This window comes from Oncorhynchus nerka, linkage group LG9b (assembly GCF_034236695.1).
Source record: "Oncorhynchus nerka isolate Pitt River linkage group LG9b, Oner_Uvic_2.0, whole genome shotgun sequence".
NCBI lineage: Eukaryota > Metazoa > Chordata > Actinopteri > Salmoniformes > Salmonidae > Oncorhynchus > Oncorhynchus nerka.
The window spans coordinates 25,705,778-25,727,454 of NC_088424.1; positions in this window are offsets into that span (position 1 = coordinate 25,705,778).

The following is a 21,677-nucleotide window of genomic DNA, read 5'->3' on the forward strand; positions in this document are numbered from 1 at the left end:
ATTTTAATTATATCCTTTTACATGGCTTTTCCCTATAACAGAGGCACATGCCAGATATAACTTATTCATCCTACATTTTAGTATGAGAGAACTATGTTCAACAGTGAACCCCATCTACTGCATAGACATTAACACCAGTGTTGACCCCCCTTTACAAATAAGCACACTAATAAAATAAAAATGATTCCATCTTCTCTCTCTCGCCCCCTGCTGTTAAAAGCACTAGTTGCTCTGAATGGGGAATACAAGGATCTCACGCTTATGCAAATATATTCACCATCGTAGGTTTCAGAATAATATGCGGTTCATTTCTCCAGCAGACATTTCTAATGATGTTGATGTTCATCTGCTGTGTCTGTCCTTCTTGGACTAAGCTATTCAAAACTCTAATGAGAAGAAAGGATGAATACAGTTGTGTAGCTAGTGCTTGACACATCATGGCTGAAAGTCATAAGAATAGTATTGCTTGAAGATAGATATATTTCTGTTAAAGCAGGTGCCTTTTAAGTAAACGTTTTCCATGTACTCAAACATACTAGCATCATACCATTGGGTTGGAACACCTCAAAAGCACAAAAAATTGGATTTCACACCCACCATCTCAGATTGTTCTGAAATCGTTTCTGTAGTTATTAACATATACGACTAGCATTCCTGAAACATTGTTTTTAAAAAATAGAATTTGATCTCTGAGAATTAAACTAATTGATTGCACCCAAATTGGCCATTTTAATTGATAGGATTCAGATAATATTCAATAAATATAGTACCCAGCATCCAAAATTCATTACCATAATGTAGTGTGAAAGTACCAGGTTTTGACCAGTAGATGCCGCTGTTTCTGCTATTCTACTTATGAATCAAATGTCCACCCAGACTATTAATCCAATTTTACACTGCTGCTACTCGCTGTTTATTATCTATGCATAGTCACTTTACCGCTATCGACATGTATAAATTACCTCGACTAACCTGTACCCCCTGTATATAGCCTCCGTATTGTTATGTATTTTATTGTGTTACTTTTTAAATTTATTTTTACTTGAGTTTATTTAGTAAATCTTTTCTTAACTCTATTTCTTGAAATTCATTGTTGGTTAAGGGCTTGTAAGTAAGCATTTCACATTAAGGTCTACACCTGTTGTATTCAGCGCATGCAACAAATAAAATTTGATTTGATTTATACAACCACACTCTTTTTTTAAATCAATTTTGCTGGTCTATTGTGTTTATTAAATATATCACAACATTTATTTTGCAACTTTGGGTAGAAAACCAATAGATTTGGCTCATTATGAAAATAAATTGTGGTGGTATAGCAGGAACAGCTGCATCTAGTCGTCAAAACCTGGTACTTTCACAGCACTTTATGGTAAATAAAGCAACTTCAATGAATCATTTCTCTGAACAGGGAATACATTATATAGTATGGAGAAGCAATTCTCCAAGCCTCAGCTTCCTACTTGTCAAACTTAGAGAACTGATACTGTATACTGGTTGTTGGGGTTGGATTGGCGTGGGTTGTCTGTGAGTGGCTTTTGACCATTTTTGGGGGATTCCTCAGTTCTGACTCATTGGTAGGAAGAAGGTTGGTCCAAATCAGATGTTGGATACTATTAAGTTAATATTATCTGAATCATATAAATTAAAATAGCCAATTTGGGTGCAATCAATTAACTTAATTTCTTAAAGATCTAATTATATTTCAACAAAATGTTTCTGGAATGCCAATCTTACCTGTTTCTAACTACTGAAACGATTTCAGAACAATATGAGATGGTGCGTGTCATGGCTTTCTGAAATGACATGGAAAACAAAGAATTTAGGAAACAAGAGAACCATATTATCCAGGATCGCTCATAATAGGACCACTCATAGCCATTCCCCCAGGCTGTACCAAGGGTAAATTACCGACTGTAGCAAGTTGGCCACTAACCAACTCTGAGGGTCGGATTCTCAGACAACGACCCCACACCCCATAACTGCAAAAAAAAAAAATTGTAGATCAAACAAGTCACTTCTTCCCATTGCATTCTACAGAGATCATCACCAAAGATTGCTTTTGAGGAAGGGCCAGGGCCTGCTATCCTTAGACCATCCAGAGCACAGTGGCCTTTTTAACTTTCCACTGTTTGACCAATGTATCCCACGGGACAAAATAAACACAGGATTAAAGTGTTACGATGGAGTTATTTGCCCCGGAGGTTGCCGGCTGGCACACAAACACCAAGCCTTGCATTTGCTATTTTCCCCGTCCTCCTGCATTTAAAAAAAAATCTTTGCCATCAGGCTGACAAACTGTAGCAAACTGAGAGCACCCCAGGCCTCAAAATCGTATATGTTCCCCATTTTCCACACAAATGGAGCCAAGTCATAATGGGGCCCTCACGATTCAGTATTCAAGATATGCATTAGATGTTGTAGAAATGAAAACCAGCTCGCATGTGGGGATTTTTGAATATGCTTGCTTGGTGTTCGGGGGCCAAAGACAAGTCCATTGTTCTAATACTGTGGTTGTGGGGTGTGTTTAACTTGGAAAGGAACCTAGCTGCTGCAGCAGCAACAGCAGGAGAGCTCTGTCAGAGCTATATTTTGGTGGGCAAATTAGTGAAATGGTTTGCAGATGTGATTCGCCCCAAACAGACCCAGCCAGGCGACAGTGCCTGATGACATCATGCCTGTGGTTATTAGACATGCATACACTGTATGGAGGCTTGAGTTACTTTCTAACTCTCTGGAAAACAGGATTAAACTGAGCCACAGTTATACAAAGCCATGGTTTCGTTATGTCTGTATATTAATTGTATCTCACAATTAATATATATTTATCAGTTGTTCCCTGTTTGAGACAGATGGCTCTCTTTTTATTATTCTGGTTCTTCGCAAGATTTATTTATCCTTTGTTTACTATAAGTGAATTACTCGTAGCTTCTGGATGTGTCATCAGTGAGAAGTTAATTTGTCCTTCTTCTTGCATCTTCAGTTCAGACTAGTGTGGACTGAGTAGTGATGGCTTGATATCCATTTCCCTCAGTCAATATGTCCATGGCTCTATCATTCTATGACTTATGATTAGGGCCAGTCTCTCTGTTAGATGCCAGCTCTCCCCATAGTTCTAATGAACTCAATCACACAGTGGCTATAGTTATCCTCATTCAGAACATACTGAGAGATCTTGCTGTTATGTTGCCTCGGACCACGTTAATGACTCTTGCTGTGCACACCACACCCCTGTAATGGCCCGTGGTTATGTAAGGGAGTGGGCTGGAAAGGGAGAGGGTTGAGATTGTTCCAGAATCTGACTCAATCTGTCCTACGGCCATGTATAGTTTAGGGCTGCCTGCAGTTTATCATCACATAGTATTTTTGGCACTGGCATATATAACTTTTGAAGGAAGGCTCTGTAGCAGTTGCTTGTTTTGGTAAAGCGAACTGTGCAGTTGGCTTATGTTGGGATTGGTACCATCGATAGTGATACCTATAATGAAGAACAAATGAAATATCTTTATGACTTGCATCTGTATGAAAATGTTCTCTTTTGTTTAGCCCTCATTATGGTTTCGATTAGAGGTTGACCGATTATGATTTTTCAACGCCGATACCGATACAGATTATTGGAGGACCAAAAAAAGCCGATACCGATTAATCGGACGATTTGTTTTATTTATTTGTAATAATGATAATTACAACAATACTGAATGAACACTTATTTTAACTTAATATAATATATACATAAAATCAATTTAGCCTGAAATAAATAATGAAACATGTTGAATTTGGTTGAAATAATGCAAAAACAAAGTGTTGGAGAAGAAAGTAAAAGTGCAATATGTGCCATGTAAGAAAGCTAATGTTTAAGTTCCTTAATCAGAACATGAGAACATATGAAAGCTGGTGGTTCCTTTTAACATGAGTCTTCAATATTCCCTGGTAAGAAGTTTTAGATTATAGGAATTATATGACTGTTTCTCTCTATACCATTTGTATTTCATTAACCTTTGACTACAGGATGTTCTTATAGGCACTTTAGTATTGCCAGTGTAACAGTATAGCTTCCGTCCCTCTCCTCGCCCCTACCTGGGCTCGAACCAGGAACAGCCACAACAGCCACCCTCAAGCAGCGTTACCCATGCAGAGCAAGGGGAATAACTACTCCAAGTCTCAGAGCGAGTGACATTTGAAACGCTATTAGCGCGCACCCCGCTAACTAGCTAGCCATTTCACATCGGGTACACCAGCCTAATCTCGGGAGTTGATGGGCTTGAAGTCATAAACAGCGCAATGCTTGAAGCACAGCAAAGAGCTGCTGGCAAAACACACAAAAGTGCTGTTTGAATGAATGCTTACGAGCCTGCTGATGCCTACCATCACTCAGTCAGACTGCTCTATCAAATCATAGACTTAATTATAACATAATAACACACAGAAATACAAGCCTAAGGTCATTAATATGGTCGAATCCGGAAACTATCATTTCGAAAATAAGATGTTTATTCTTTCAGTGAAATACGGAACCGTTCCATATTTTAACTAACGGGTGGCATCCATAAGTCTAAATATTCCTGTTACACTGCACAACCTTCAATGTTATTTCATAATTACGTAAAATTCTGGCAAATTAGGCAGCCCAAACTGTTGCATACACCCTGACTCTGCGTGCAATGAACACAATTTCACCTGGTTAATATTGCCTGCTAACCTGGATTTCTTTTAGCTAAATATGCAAGTTTAAAAGTATATACTTCTGTGTATTGATTTTAAGAAAGGCATTGATGTTTATGGTTAGGTACACATTGGAGCAAGGACAGTCCCTTTTTGTGAATACGCACCGCATCTATTATATGCAATGCAGGACACGCTAGATAAACTAGTAATATCATCAACCATGTGTAGTTAACTAGTGATTATGATTGATTGATTGTTTTTTATAAGATACGTTTAATGCTAGCTAGCAACTTACCTTGGCTTACTGCATTTGCGTAACAGGCAGGCTCCTAGTGGAGTGCAATGAGAGGCAGGTGTTTAGAGCGTTGGACTCGTTAACTGTAAGGTTGCAAGATTGAATCCCTGAGGAGCTGACAAGGTAAAAATCTGTCGTTCTGCCCCTGAACAAGGCAGTTAACCCACCGTTCCTAGGCTGTCATTGAAAATAAGAATGTGTTCTTAACTGACTTGCCTAGTTAAATAAAGATTAAATAAAGGTGTAAAAAGAAAAAAAAAAAATCTGGCAAGTCGGTGTCCAAAAATACAGATTTCCGATTGTTATGAAAACTTGAAATCGGCTCTAATTAATCGGCCACACCTCTAGTTTCGATAGTGGAATATACAAGATATATCACAGTAAAAGAATACACATAGCAGCATACCACAATTCAATGAGGTAGCCCTCAGATAGATGCTAGGCAGGTGCTCACTGCTCAGACAGACTGAACAACTTCATGAAGATAGAACCCCTCCTATCTTCACGAATACTCTTATCTTTATCACAACTACATCCATACACCCGTTCCTTCCCATCCCAAAACCAACCATACACCCACCCCACCCACAGTGGACAGAAGACGTAATGACACTGCAATAAGAGGAAGAGAGGAGAGACGAGGAGAAGGGAGGCTGGTTGGGTAATGCTGGGAGGCTTCAATAAAATGTAATCCTATTATGTTTCCCACTAGAGGGCAACAATAATAAAGGTTTCCCTAATAACACGGCAGTGCAAGCCAGACCCAAATAGAAAGCTCCTCCGGTGAAGTCCCATAGTCCTACATATATCGTCTCATTAGTTAAATGGCTGATGGGCCACGTTTCACCTCTGAGGCCTCCGAGATTTGGCCGTAGTAATGGCAATGGAAGAGTTAAGCCAAACAAATGTGTTTCATCAAACAAGAGTTTGGGCTGTTCTGCATAGAGGGAATGGGGGATGAAGGAGGAAGGGCTGAGGGAGAGAAGGAGTGAGGGAATGTGGGGGTGGGAACTGAGAGAAACCAAGCCCTGAGGAAACCAATCAGAGCTTCTCCACCCTCTTCCTGTCGCTAAGCCACCGGGGTCTCAGGTGTGCACTACACAGGCTAATAGTGCTTAAACTTGATTGTTTGTGTGTTAGTGTAGTCTGGGTTTTGTAAATTACCATTTTGGAAAATGAAAGTCCAATCACTGACAAATCAACAAAATTGCAATGCAAGAGAGGTATAACAACACAACAACAACAAGGATAACTGTAGCAAAACTGTAAGGATCACAAATCTCGTTATGATCATTCTGTAAGTTGCTGTATGAGCTACAAAATAAACATGAGATGTACTCTCTGTACTAAACATGTGAGGTGTACTCTCTATCCTAGATGTGAGGTGTACTCTGTATCCTAGACATGTGAGGTGTACTTTCTATGCTAGACCATGTGAAGAGTACTCTCCATGGGCAGATTGGCCATCTGGCAAATGGCAGATGGGTAGGTCCATGTTTTTGTTTGGGGAGTATGTGTATTTTAATTGTTTTATCAACGTTTATTTGATTCTGATTCTCAGTCTCTTCAGCCTGCTAGTGGGTCTTAGTTTATGAGCTGTAGTAACGAATGACTCTGGTGTCGGATTACATTACATAGCCACTGCCACTGGAGGCGGGAAAGTCCCACCAATTTCCCACTTATTTCATTTGCTGAAAGGCCTGTCACTTCTCTGCAGCAAGATATGCATACTGTCAAACGTAGCACAGCGCTGGAAATCTATCCACATCAACTAGTGCCAGCATCGTTCTATGACAAACACAGAAGGTTTTATATTGAATTCAATAGAACAGAGAAAGAGAGGGAGAGAGACGGCCAGTTCGTTAATGTAGCCATTGGCTGTATTAAACAACCAAAACATTAAGGAACTGGACGGCTCTCTCTTCTCTCTCTGTTTTTATTATATTTTCATCATATGTAGCCTAATATTTAAACACTTAGCTAAGTGGGCAGGGGGGAACACATAACATGCACTAATTTGAAATACACTCACTGGCCAGTCTAGTACCGGGTCGGATCCCCCTTTGTCTCCAGAACAACCTGAATTCTTCAGGGTATTCTACAAGGTGTCGGAAAAGTTCCACAGGGATGTTGGTCCATGCTGACGTGATGGCATCACACAGTTGCTGCAGATTGGATGGTGGTACTGTCTGGTAAGCCATTAAACCTTAGGATATGAAATCCAGGCACTTATATTTGCAATATAAGTAGTTAGGCTTTTGTAAGGTATTATGAGCTAATGATAATCAATTAGGCATTTATTTAGTATTTTTCCCCTGTTCGTCTGGTATCAGTGCTGTGGGAAAGGATTAGCAGAGACAGCTCAGAGGTCAGTGCAGTGGAGGTAGGAAGAAAACAGAGACACAGATGTACTGCCAGTTCCTTAATTTGTTGGCTCTATATGTAATAGCAATTAACACTTTGGAGTGACAGACAGACAGACAGACAACAGAGGAGCATCAAGGAAAAGCACAGACAGAGTGACACCAGAGAAGATGCAGAGACAGGCTGCACAACAGGGAGGCAACAGTGGCACGGTTACAGTGGTGTGTTGTATCTCCAGTGGTGTTTTTACATGTTGTATTTGTCTTAAACATGAACTGGTTAAAATGTGATGTGGGCTGGGGTGGCTAAAATGCCAGGGCTGAATTTTTGTCCTATCCTAGGCATGTGAGGTGTACTCTGTATCCTAGGCATGTGAGGTGTACTCTGTATCCTAGGCATGTGAGGTGTACTCTGTATCCTAGACTTGTGAGGTGTACTCTGTATCCTAGGCATGTGAGGTGTACTCTGTATCCTAGGCATGTGAGGTGTACTCTGTATCCTAGGCATGTGAGGTGTACTCTGTATCCTAGGCATGTGAGGTGTACTCTGTAACCTAGACGTGAGGTGTACTCTGTATCCTAGGCATGTGAGGTGTACTCTGTATCCTAGACGTGAGGTGTACTCTGTATCCTAGACGTGAGGTGTACTCTGTATCCTAGACGTGAGGTGTACTCTGTATCCTAGACGTGAGGTGTACTCTGTATCCTAGGCATGTGAGGTGTACTCTGTATCCTAGACGTGAGGTGTACTCTGTATCCTAGACGTGAGGTGTACTCTGTAACCTAGACGTGAGGTGTACTCTGTATCCTAGGCATGTGAGGTGTACTCTGTATCCTAGACGTGAGGTGTACTCTGTATCCTAGACGTGAGGTGTACTCTGTATCCTAGACGTGAGGTGTACTCTCTAACCTAGGAATGTATTCTAGAAACCTGTATCCTAGAATGATTGACAATGGTTGAACTTGATCAATTCTGGGGCCAATGTTAACTGAAAATGGCAAAGTATGTGTTCAAATAGTGCACCAACACAAAACCTCATTTCGGCGTTATTTGATAAATCTGATAAATGCGAATTGTACTCAGTCTCCCATTTCTCTCATGCAAATATAGCACAATATTTATCATAAGCGACAAGGTGAGTGAGGATATCAATCATATTCTCCAGACAGATGTAGTTATTAAGTGAGCCAGTGTAACAGTATTATGAAGCCCCGAATAACAAAGGGTTATTTATGTGTGTGTGTGAGTGTGTGTATATGTGTCAGACAGAGAATCAGACAGAGGGAGGTAGAGAAACAGAGATGGAGAGAGAGAGAGTGTGTCGCATTCCTTCCTGTTCCTGTACCACCCTCCAACCCCAGAGCTGCAGACTCAAGGCGGTTTCCAGAATCAAACAATTTCACGCAGCTACTGGAGGAGGAAATGAACTGAGCCCAGAGCAATAATAAAATTATACAAATGTTATTACAGACTCGCCTGCTACTGTCCTACTTTAATTCAAATTTGGGCACTCCAGGCAGTGCTGGTGGCAGAGACCTTCCTGAATAAATCAACATTAGCTTACGTCTAAATTATTAAGGAAGTGAGAGACTTTCTTGTTTATAGTATGAATTATTAAACAAGTGTTTAACGCTGTTTTTCTTCATGAATCCCCAAATATTAATTGCTAATGATCTTTAAGGTGTGTGTTTTATCTCTGTGCCCCCCTAAGCTGTATCGGCTGCTGAGAGGCATTTTGCATCAGAAGCTTTAAGTTTAGAAAATTTTACATACAGTAAATGTGTTGAATGTTAGATGAGGGAATTAGATAATGCGTTTCCTTCTGTATAATATGCATGATGTGGTAATTGGTTCTGTATAGCACAAATAAACTTCTCTTTCAGTCGGGTCTACTATAGGACAGACATTTTTGTGAATTTTCACAAATGTTACACTATTTTTTACTTTGTTGTTTATTACATTTTATCAATGCCTATAGCCTTATTGTCACGTAGAGTTAATAAAAGCCTTGTTCAGGCCATCCTTGCCTCACTAAATAGGCATCAATGTAAAAAATAAATACAGTTATTTTGCCAAACCTAACACTGCATTTTTTGTGTGTAAGAACCGTCATCTTAAAGAGAACCGTCATCGCTCATTAGGCATTTCATCACCTGAGCAGCTGAACAGAAGAAGCATGAACCCATTATTCAATGTCATTTTGTATTTGCACCAAATACTGTTGGTGTCTGGCGCAAGCTTGGTGTCAATCTGGAACATCAAACAGTGTATGTAATACAGCAGCAGAGGCAGGAGGAATACAGGGAGATGTTTCTATCTATCTATGTGTGTGGAAAGGTGATTGGATACAAAACCCTGCAGTGGAATCTAATTATTCAGGGGTTGAACAGAACATAGGTTGTCATGCATTACACTCACAAACATGGACAATGTAATACTGTTCTTTAGTGCAATAAAGTGTGATACATCATCTATTTTTTTCTTATCTATATTAAACCTGTAGTTACTAATTATATTAGGGACTGATCTGAGCTCTCTTCCTGTCCACTCCCTTCCCTTCGGCCTGGTCCTATGATGAGCTAGATCTGTAAATCAGTACTTGTGGCAGACAGAGCTTTCCCTGTACCCTATTACATGAGGAAATAGTTGATAGTCGCCCTCAGATGCTAATTTATTTGGGCCATGAAGAGGATATAGGGCGAACTGAGAGTGTTGGACTGTGGCCTTAAGGCCCTGAAGGGAAGCCCATAGGCTGGGGAGAGAGGAGTGGAGGGGGAAGGGGGGGTTGTAGTACTATGACCTGTCCAGCCTACTTGGGGACTCAGGCCAATATCTATTTGAGCAGAGCTTTAAGATCCTTTTCAAATCAGCTACAGAGCAAATTAAATTCTGTAGTGCCATGAAGTCACTTATGGTAGTTGTACAAGTGTTAGATGGGATTTAATGTTATTTTCAGATTTCTTTTGCTAGAACATTACAATTTACAACAATAATCAATTCATGACCAGGCATTGGAATCAAGTTGCCTTTGGAGATTCTCAATGAGCTTTGCTAACTCCTACGTCCTCTGTACTCCCCTTGCCTCTTTTTGATAAAATGTTGAAGGTAATCGAGGAGAGGAGGCGAGGAAATGTGGAAACAAATGCGCTTGTATGTAATGAGCCTCTCCTCCACTCATGCGTCATCAGGAAAATGAAGTTTACAGGGTTGGATCCCAAAATAAATGAAGCTATCAAAACAAATGTAACTACTGTGCAAGACATTTAATAGATAAAAGGATAACAGCTGATTCAAAGGGGAGTGTAGCGGATCTCAAAACTCTTCCGTGATGGTAGGATACACATGACATATCCTTGATGAAAGGTGGCTATCAAGGAGGGGAGGACACTCTTCCGTTTTCCTACTAACGAATTGACATTCTCCTTGACCCCTCGACCACTTATCAGTTTTCGGGTGATGGAGGAGAGAGGACGGTCCTTTGCTCAAATGATAATCTCCCTTTGAGTCCCCCTCACCTCCTTAGCCCTGACAGTCTATTGTGAGGCTTGTGACTGCCCTCCTCTGGTTAACAGTCTAATAGCAGATGCATTTACATTTTAGTCATTTAGCACAGGGGTTCTCAAACCTTTTCACTCAGGTATCACTTCCATCAATAGGGAACATCCCGCATCTAATGTGTATTCATGTGATATTTGAGTGACTCAAATATTACAACAAAATCTATGGGCTAACAAATGTTAGCTGACATAGGGTAGTTGATCTGGACATTTATGACAAGTTGGAAATATTTCTCTATGGTATGCAATGACTTACATGACAAGAGGAAAACTGATGATGAACTACCAATACCCATTTTCAAAATTGCACCTTGTGCATTCTACTATTCCAACTTTAAAGAATAAGTTGACAAAATGTGGGGTGTGACTTACAGGAGCAATTAGAATTTAGTACCTTGCTCAAGGGCTCATCAACAGACTTTTCACCTTATCGGCTCAGGGATTCAAACCAGCAACCTTTTCGGTTACTGGCCCAACATTCTTAACCAGTAGGCTGTCTGCTGCCCCATGAAACCAACCATAGTATACCTTACTTTCCTCAAAAAACAATGGTGCCCAGGGGGTGGCGCTGTTGGCATGTGTAAATATCTTAAACTAAGTTGGGGAGGGAGGTAGGGGAATTAAAACAAAATGGTATACGATTGTCCTTATTGTAATATTGTTAGAGTTAAGCTTTCTATCTTGACCTTTTGACCTTTTTTAAAAATCGCTTTTGTACTATGTTCACAATTGTGTGGTCAAATTTCACAACTCTTAGTACGAAACTCAAAACAGATCAAAAAGGCTGTTTTTTCTTAACGTTAAGCACATTTTCAATTGACCAAGTACAACACACAAAATCACAGAGTAAATGTTTCACCAAACCTAATCAGTGTTTCATCTAGAAATACCTTTCATATAAAGTCATTTCCTTTCACAATGCAATGCTCACAATACTTTTCATTTGTTTAAATACATTAACTGTTTGGTAAACCTATAGATTTTAAACTGGTTTATATGGATTTGGAGAACTACAGAAATAAAAGGTGTGTTTGTAAAGTATAAACATCTAAATAACATGTATGATACATGATAACCATACATAATGATAACTCGTGATTGCTATTTGATTTCCAATAGTGGTAACCACAATTGGTCACCATATAAAAGGGTGTATGAAAACTTGCATTTTCTTTTAACATGGAGCAGGATAGACAGCAAGGGAGAGGAAGAAATCAAAGAGTTCGTGGACAACGGGCCCATCAAAGAGGTGGGCATGGGGACCCCGTCAAGGAGGTGGACATCAGCGAAGGAGGCAGATGGCAGCGAACTGTTGTCTAATGAAGTCCGTGCCGTCGTCATTGACCATGTGGTAAACAGAGGCCTTACTGCGGCAGAAGCTGGCAGAGTAGTTCACCCCAATCTGAAAAGATCAACTGTCAATTCAATCATGAGGACAAGTCTGCAGGATATGCACAATGCTTTACCCTTATATTTAGTGTCAAGTTCACAAAACATGTTAGTATTCTTAAGGTATGATCTATTGATAGTATACTCTGTTCTACCCTCAGAATTGACAGAAGACGGTGGTGGCCGTGGCAGTGTGCTGACCGACCAGCAGGAGTGGACAGTGGTGGAAATGGTGTGTGCCAGGAATGACTTATGGCTGTCTGAAATAAAGCAGAACATTGAGGAGACATACAAAAGACATACAAAACCCCCTAGACAATACAAAAACTAAACAAATTACCCTCGTCACACCCTGACCTAACCAAAATAATAAAGAAAACAATGATAACTAAGGTCAGGGCGTGACAGTAGCCCCCCCCCCGAAGCTGCGGACTCCCGCCGCCCGCAAACCTAAACCTATATGGAAGGGTCTGGGTGGGCATCTAACCTCGGTGGCGGCTCTGGTTCTGGACGCCGCCCCCCTTCTTTACACTGAGTCCGCTCTTGTAGCACTGACCCGTGGATCATCGTCGGAGGCTCTGGACTGTGGATCCTTGCCGTAGGCCCCGGGCTGGGGACCCTCGCTGCGTGGATCATCGCCGGATGTTCTGGACTGGGGACCGTTGCTGGAGACCCCGGATTGGGGACCGTCGTTGGAGGTTCCGGACTGTGGCCTGTCGTTGGTGGTTCCGGACTGTGGCCCGTCGTTGGAGGTTCCGGACTGTGGCCCGTCGTTGGAGGTTCCGGTCTGGGTACTGTCGCCGGACGCTCTGGACTGCCGAGGCGCACTGTAGGCCTGGTGCGTGGTGCCGGCACTGGTGGTACCGGGCTGGGGACACGCACCTCAGGGCAGGTGCGAGGAGCAGGAACAGGGCATACTGGACTGCCCGAGGCGCACTGTAGGCCTGGTGCCGGCACTGGTGGTAACGGGCTGGGGAGCCGCACCTCAGGGCGAGTGCGAGGAGCAGAAACAGGGCGTACTGGACTGCCGAGACGCACGCAGAGCCGGTGCAGGATATCCTGGTCCAAGGAGGTACACTGGAGACCAGGAGCGCTGAGCCGGCACCCTCCTTCCTGGCTGGATGCCCATTCTAGCCCAGCCAATGCAAGGAGCTGGAATAGAGCTCATTGGGCTAGAATAGCGTACTGGAGACACCGTGTGTTCCAACCTGACTCATGCGATCTCCTCTTGTGCCACCCCCCCCAAAAAAATTATTGGGGCTGCCTCTCAGGCTTCCGTGCTAGCCGTGTACCCTCATATCGTCACCATTTCTCCCGTACTATTTCCACCTGCCTCCATGGTAGGCGATCCTCTCCTGCCAGTATTTCCTCCCACGTCCAGGATCCTATACCGTCCAGTATTTCGTCCCATGTCCATGCTGTCTGCTCCATCATACGCTGCTCCTCCTTTTCACGCTGCTCTGTCCTTTTATGGTGGGTTGTTCTGTCACAGTCGTCATATGGAGGAGACCAAGGTGTAGCGTCGTAAGCGTACATGCTTCTTTTAGTGATGAAAGAACACTGAACAAACTATACAAAATGAACCATGACACTAGTGCAGACAGGCAAATAAACATAGAATAACAACCCACAAAATATGGCTACCTAAATATGGTCCCCAATCAGAGACAACGATAAACGGCTGCCTCTGATTGAGAACCAATATAGGCAACCATAGACATAAAACCCTAGACATACAAAAACCCCTAGACAATTCAAAAACTAAACATACCACCCTCGTCACACCCTGACCTAACCATAATAATAAAGAAAACACAGATAACTAAGGTCAGGGCGTGACATCTCCATGTGCGCAGCTACTGTGGCTTGCGAAAGTATTCACACCCTTGGCATTTTTCCTATTTTGTTGCCTTACAACCTGTAATTATAATTGATTCATGGTGGGGTTGTATCATTTGATATACACAACATGCCTACCACTTTGGAGATGCAGAATATTTTTTATTGTGAAACAAACAAGAAATAAGACAATAAAACTGAAAACTTGAGCATGCATAACTATTCACCCCCCCAAAGTCAATACTTTGTAGAGCCACCTTTTGCAGAAATTACAGCTGCAAGTCTCTTGGGGTATGTCTCCATAAGCTTGGTACATCTAGCCATTGGGATTTTTGCCCATTATTCAAGGCAAAACTGCTCCAACTCCTTCAAGTTGGATGGGTTCCGCTGGTGTACAGCAATCTTGAAGTAATACCACAGATTCTCAATTGGATTGAGGTCTCTGCTTTGACTAGGCCATTCCAAGACATTTAAATGTTTCCCCTTAAACCACTTGAGTGTTGCTTTAGCAGTATGCTTAGGGTCATTGTCCTGTTGGAAGGTGAACCTCCATCCCAGTCTCAAATCTCTGGAAGACTGAAACAAGTTTCTGATAAAGGAATGCTCTGGGATCCTGGGATAAAACATGTAGGAAATGTTTGACTATTTTTCTTTAATTTGTCTAATATAGTAAGAAACACTTCTTTGAAGGGTGTGTATGACTTATGACCTCTATCATGACTTTCCATTGTGGTTTGATCACCCTCATTGGAAAGCTATTTGGATGGAGAATTTAAGGTAATTTGCAATACTGATTTCAAGGTAATTAGTGAAATTGATAATTATGATGAAGTTTGAAGTTCTTAGACATATTTGTAATTTGGACCAATGTGAAGAAAGAAAGGGCATTGCCTTTGACTAAGTCTATTTTCCTATTTTCCAATCATTTTTAGTAGTTCCCCCCATGTGGTTCTGGGATCCCAGCAACAGCCCCAAAGCCCACTGCTCTAGAGGAGATCTGAGATGGAGGAATGGGCCAAAATACCAGCAACAGTGTGTGAAAACCTTGTGAAGACTTACAGAAAACGTTTGACCTCTGTCATTGCCAACAAAGGGTATATAACAAAGTATTGAGATAAACTTTTGTTACTGACCAAATACTTATTTTCCACCATAATTTGCAAATAAATTCATTAAAAATCCTACAATGTGATTTTCTGGATTTTTTTTCTCATTTTGTCTGTCATAGTTGAAGTGTACCTATGATGAAAATGACAGACCTCATCTTTTTAAGTGGGAGAACTTGCACAATTGGTGCCTGACTAAATACTTTTTTGCCCCACTGTATATACTGTACTCGATACCATCTACTGCATCTTGCCAATGCCGTTCTGTACCATCATTCATTCATATATCTTTATGTACATATTCTTCATCCCTTTACACTTGTGTGTATAAGGTAGTTGTTGTGAAATTGTTAGGTTAGATTACTCGTTGGTTATTACTGCATTGTCGGAACTAGAAGCACAAGCATTTCACTACACTCGCATTAACATCTGCTAACCATGTGTATGTGACAAATAAAATTTGATTTGATGTGTTAAAAATGGGGGAGGATACGGTACTTTGAGGTTTGGATTTTATTTTTGGGGCAAAGGTGGGTTTATAAAAGATTGTTAAGGTGGTTTTGAAACTCCCACTATTTTTGCTTAAGTAATGTTTTGTAACCTAGCAAAGTTTTATTCTCCCGTAGGTAGTTAGCTGTTGTTGTATATAGATTATATTTTTGTGTGAAATTTACCACAACAAGTCTGTGAAATTGATATTATAGTATTATTATATTTTTTTGTTTAATAAGGTTATAAAGTTAGCTAGAATAAGTTTTAATTATGGTAGACTCATGTTAAGTATTTAGGACATATTTTAAGCCAACAGGGCAGAAAAATAGATGAAGATAGAAAAACAGGGATTTTATAAGCGTTAAAATTAATTATGAAAATAAATATGTTACAGTTCTTAGGGATGGCAAATTACTGTAGATAATGGATCCCAACCTATGCAACATATATTAAATTATTGATGAGACTGATTTAAGATTAACCCATGTTATGGTAGAAAGTTGACAGGGATATATGGCATCTGTGGTGATCTAGGATCATTGAGAGTATCGAGATAAACTTCATCAACTATGTAATAATCTTAGAGATTACTATCATAGACATGTTGATTTTTCAAAAAATCCATGAGTGCAAACGGGGAGACAGTGAGACAGGTAGTCAATATTTGGAAACAGAAACCATACTTGACACTGACTGTTATGGGAAAGAAAAGACATGTAAGAAAGAACAGAGAGAAAGAGCGTAAGACAGATGGGCTCCCCCGCACTATGCTGAGCCCGAAGTGACCTTGATGGTTTGGGAGTAGTAGGACGGGGGGGGGCAGGAGGAAAGCAAGATAGAGAGAGAGCAATGACTTATTGGAACTAGACTGTGAAGTTGTCACGCCCTGACCTTAGAAATCCTTTTTATGTCTCTATTTTGGTTTGGTCAGGGTGTGATTTGGGTGGGCATTCTATGTTCTGTTTTCTATGTTTTTTGTATTTCTATGTTTTGGCCGGGCATGGTTCTCAATCAGGGACAGCTGTCTATCGTTGTCTCTGATTGGGAATCATACTTAGGCAGCCTTTTCCCCTTTTGTTATTGTGGGAAGTTGTCTTTGTTAGGGGCACTATAGCCCTTGTAAGCTGCATGGTCGTGTTTGTTGGTGACATTTGAGTAAATAAAGAAAATGTATGCTCACCATGCTGCACCTTGGTCTTCCTTGAATGACGGCTGTGACAGAAGTGTTTGAAATGGGTACTGTAGATTTAGCACTGCAGCAGGAGCAGACATTATATCTGACGTTAATAGTGTTACGGAAGAAAATACATTTTTTGGTGTGATATTGGGACTTGTCGACTGCCATTTGCACGACCGATAAGCCTGAAGGAATAAGAATAAATTAATCCTACAGACGAAGAACCATGTCTGTGACATTTTTCCCATTTTAAGATAATCAGTTATTTTTATATTAATTGTGTGTACCACATTAGGTGTTTTATGGTTGACAAATAATTCGCCATACCCATATCTTCCAAATCATTTATATTTTTTTGTTATTTCAAAGAAATAAAACAAATTGTTGTCATTTTAATTTTTAGAATGTGGAAGAACAGTTTATCTCCAGTGATGATTTCAGTTTGTGGAAGAACAGTAATATGTGACATTTTGCATGACTCTTGTAAGATGTCCTTTTTTAACACCTGGTATGAGGTTTTAAGTACTTTCAAGTACAGATGCCCTTCATGTAAATAACTGAAATGCAATATGTAGTTAATTCATTTGTATGGAGGTTAATTTAAAGGTGGTCTATCAACTTTAACACTGATGACTTTTCTTAAAAGTTGAGTCATGAAATCTTAGTCTCATTTAAAATGAAGCCCTCAATGTGAACATACCATAGAATAACTGCAAAAATAGAATACAGTTAAATTCATTCAATCAAAACAAGCACAACTTCTACATAGCAAATATGGATCAATGTGATGTGCCAATGTGTATGTCCATTATGCAGGTCCCTAAGGTCAATATTACAAAACGTTCAGAAAACCATTATCTTTGCGTTTAACACTATGATCAGCAATTAAGTTTGGTCTTATTTCTAACCTGTTCTAAGCCAGAGAGAATCAACGCTTGTTGTTTCTCATATGGGACAGTGTAGAAACTGTTGATCAGATGCAGCTTGCGCTCATCAGTGAACTTTCCACAATCCTTTCTGCACGTCGTGGAACACGCTCTTCCCTGCAGGATACAGTGTTATGTTACATATAACTAGCTAGCTACTGTAGCCATGTCGAATCATCCGGTAGATGGAGAAAAAGTAGCTAGCTATGTTTCTTCTATAATCTAGCAATAACATTTGTAACGATAATGTATAAGTTAGTAGCCAACAAACTTTAGCTAATATGTTTTCTCTATAGTTAACATCCCAGAAGACATCCCAGAACATACATGTTAGTTACTGTACTCTATAGCTAGCTAGCTTGATTGTTTTATATGGTTATTCCACATACCTCTTTTGGATAGCTTTACCCAGTTTTTTCTTGACTCTTACGATTTGTATAGGGTTTTCCCGCATCCCGTAAGATCTTCATTTGCCTTTGTCTTTCCATTCTTTTAGTTTTGTTTTACATTTCTTTCCCACATTTCAGCTATTTTCTTCAGCAACAGAAAAGTTGTGCGCTTGTCCGTCCATTCTGAGTGGTGCACATAAACGGTTATTCCACGAGAGTCTATCTTTACATTTAAAATGATTGTTAATTAACGCGTGGAAAGCTTGTGAAACCGGTTCACTATAGAAAAAGGGTTAGACCAATAATGATTTTTCATGTATATCTCTTTTGTTTTTTAAATGTCACATATATGTTTCTTCGTCTGTACGATTCAAATGAGGAAGAGATTTTGGTTTGCTTAGTTTTAGGATATTAATTTGTGGAAAGACTGTTTGCTCCATTAGTTTTAAAACAATATGAAAAGTTAGGAGGACAGGCAGGTATTTGAGTTTTTATTTTAAGTTCATGTTTAGTAAATTTGCTAGGAAGAGATGTGATGATTTTGTTGAACATAGTTATTACCCCAACTGAAAGGGGAATGAAAGCTTATGTGGTTCGGGATAAGATGGTTGTGTGTGGCAAAGGGGAACCAGGTCATTGGTATTGTCAGGATTTATTTTAAGGGGGCCACACAGATGTTTTGGTGGAATTGGTAGACAAAGTAGTGCCTGGATAGACTAGGATGACGGTGGACATTGTAGACGAAGTACTGCATGGATAGACTAGGATGACGGTGGACATTGTACCTTGTGGTACAACTAAACTTTTGGCCCAGATCCTGGCTGTGAGGAGGCCTTATTTAAAATAACATAAATAATTGGACACGTGGAAAAAGAAAGGAGCAATCCTATAAAATAATGTCTGGCATAAGGATAATTTATCAATCTTACCAAGATCACTGTTATCCTGACAATCAGGATAACCCCAGATACAGATGGGTTGTCCCCGTTTGAGAAAGTCTTTGGTAGACCCTATAGAATGCCAGAGTTAGGGAGACCAGAACAGGCAGACATAGAAGTAGAACACAACATGCAGAACACATGAGAAGGTTGTTTGTTAACCACACCAGTATGTCAAAGCTTTTGTGTCCTAAAGGAGAGTTACAGAAGAAGGTGATTCCATCGATCCAACCGGGAGACTGGGTGTGGATTCAACCCTTGAGGAGAAAAGACTGGAAGCAGCCCCGTTGGGAAGGCCCATATCAGGTTCTGTTAACCATTGCCTTTGCCGTTTGAATAGCTGAGAGAGCTACTTGGGTCTACGTTACCCACTGCAAAAAGGTAGGAACACATACAAGCACTGCTGATCACACACAGAGTTGGGAGAGGAACCGAGTACCAACAGGGTTCGGGGGTTACCTCCTTAACCTCTCTGGGATATGTGGAATGCTAGCGTCCCACCTGGCCAAAAGCCAGTGAAAATGCAGAGCGCAAAATTAAAATAAATTACTATAAAGTTAGTTAACTTTCATGAAATCACACATGGCAGATACCAAATTTAAGCTACACGTGTTGTGAATCCAACCAACATGTCAGATTTCAAAAATACTCTTCGGCGAAAGCAAACAATGCTATTATCTGAGAGTAGCACCTCCGTAAACAAAGAGAGAAAACATTTATCAACCCTGCAGGCACGACACAAAACGTAGAAATACAAATATAAATCATGCCTTGCCTTTGAAAAGCTTATTTTGTTGGCACTCCAATATGTCCCATAAATATCACAAATGGTCCTTTTGTTTGATTAATTCCGTCGATATATATCCAAAATGTCAATTTATTTGGCGCATTTGATCCAGAAAAACACCGGTTCCAACTTGCGCAACGTGACTACAAAATATCTCAAAAGTTACCTGTAAACTTTGCCAAAACATTTCAAACTACTTTTGTAATACAACTTTAGGTATTTTTTAAAGTAAATAATCGATCAAATTGAAGACGGGACGATCTGTGTTCAATACAGGAAGAAAACAAACTGTAGCTAGTTTTCTGGTCATGCGCCTCAATCTAACAGTACACTTGAAGTGACCCTCGTTTTGAACAGGGCTACTTCTTCATTATACAAAGGAAAAACCTCAACCAATTTCTAAAAACTGGTGACATCCAGTGGAAGCGGTAGGAACTGCAAGAAGGTCCCTTAGAAATCTGAATTCCCAATGAGAAACAATTGAAAACAGAGTGACCTCTGGGTTTCGCCTGCTACATAAGTTCTGTTCTACTCACAGACATGATTCAAACAGTTTTCGAAACGTCAGAGTGTTTTCTATCCAAACTCTTAATAATATGCATATCTTATCTTCTGGGAATAAGTAGCAGGCAGTTGAATTTGGGCATGCATTTCATCCGGACGTGAAAATACTGCCCCCTGTCACCAATAAGTTAACGACGATTCCCTATCCCGACATTTCATCACTGTGTGTGCTCCTAGAGGTGTGATTATGGGGTGGTACCTAGCAGACCGACTAAGGGCAGGAGAGGGTTGGCGGTTTTGGGGAATATTAGGGACTCTGAGCTGCATCATAGTCTTGGTAATCTTTCTGATACATTCAGATCCACCACCTTCTGGTACTAATTATACGATGCCGCTGTCATTGATAAGAAGTAAAAGATAAACTGTATAACACACTGACCATCAAGGATGAGTGACTTACAGAATAGGAGTCAAAGAATGTCAAGATGTAGGATTTAAGGTAAACATTAAACAATTCCCTAGGAAAGCAGACAACTGTACAGGGATTGGGTTGGCCAGATTGAAGTACTCGGCCAACCCACCTCGGTTCACTGTAACTCCTGGTGAGTACCAGTGTTAAAGACACAAGAATGGCACCAGGAATTTAGGAGATTTTAATGGATGTAAGTCTGATAGTTAATGCGACTGACTTAGGTTTGGAAGCACAGGAGAACATTCTTAAACTCACAGCACCTATAACTGATGTATGGTGGGCTTGTACCAGCAAAGGACGCATACGACAGACACTCCCAAAAGGGTGGTTAGGTACTTGCGCCCCAGTATTATTGGTGCAAACAGTTAGAATTAGTCATCAGAGGCCAGTTATAGGAGGCTAAAGTAGGCACAGGAGGAGTTTTGACCAGGATGGGAGTAGCCCTGTCTAGGTGGATGCTATTGGCATCCCCAGGGGAGTTCCAGATGAATACAAAGCTATGAATCAAATATGTGAAGGCTTTACCTCTACGTTCTTCTGTTGGGTAACGATAAATAAAAATGTGGACTGGATCAATTATATATATTATAATCAACAATGTTTTGTGAAGCAGACTAGAGATGCGGTGAAGGGGATCTCTGACCAATTATCCGCCACCTCCCTCATGACCTGGCAAAATAGACTGGCTCTCGATATGATATTGGCAGAAAAGGGCTGGGTATGTAGAATGATAGGGGTTCATTGCTGCACGTTTATTCCTAATAACACATCACCAGA